This window comes from Otolemur garnettii, unplaced genomic scaffold (assembly GCF_000181295.1).
Source record: "Otolemur garnettii isolate 467f Iridium unplaced genomic scaffold, OtoGar3 scaffold00027, whole genome shotgun sequence".
Classification (NCBI taxonomy): Eukaryota; Metazoa; Chordata; class Mammalia; order Primates; family Galagidae; genus Otolemur; species Otolemur garnettii.
The window spans coordinates 9,635,756-9,636,598 of NW_003852422.1; positions in this window are offsets into that span (position 1 = coordinate 9,635,756).

The window sequence follows — 843 nt, forward strand, 5'->3', positions numbered from 1 at the left end:
GAGCTGATTCTATAGTACTGCCACACTTGGCATACTTTTTTTTTTTTTTATTGAATGGTAACTATGTACATTAATGCACTTCTGGGGTACAGTGTGGGGTTTTCACATCCAATCCGAAATACTTCCATCTAACTGGTCAGCACAAAAACTTCCACAATGGCAAAAGGATTAAAAATGTCTATTGGACTTTCGAACAACTTGATGCCCAAAATTTTACCAGGCTTATCAATTTCTATCAATGTGAATGACTTGGCATACTTTTTAGAAAGTTTTGGAACTCTTTTATCTCTCACTTCCAAAGCTATAGTTCAAGGTTTAGGAAAATATAAAATGTGCCTAGTCCCTGTTCAACTTAATATATTTTTTTATTTATAAGATTTTGACTTTCATGCACCATGTAATCTTTGTCTCCTGAGTCATTTATGATCCTCTTAGCCAATAGTATAGTTGAGTCACATAAAATCATCATTAAATTTAGTATTGATACAACCACTAAGTTTTCTCTGGGTCAAAAATTATATAATTTATATATGTAACCAAAGCTTTCTTGAGCTGTTATGACTGTATATCCACTAGCCATTATTTTGAATAAAAACATACAATGTAAAAGTACTTTGTTAAAATAAATTTGAAATAATTTATTGCTAGTAATTATTAAGGCAATGTGTCTGAACATGAGTGATGCCTAGAGGGACATTCACTCACTGTAGAGTTTGGCTGTCACTGTGCCATCCCCTCCTATCTCCACACTGCCAGCTGAATGTTGTATCATCCACAACACAGGAAAATAAAGATAAGCTAGAAAGAAAAGCAAAGTTAGACATAAGAAATTAGAGGCACATA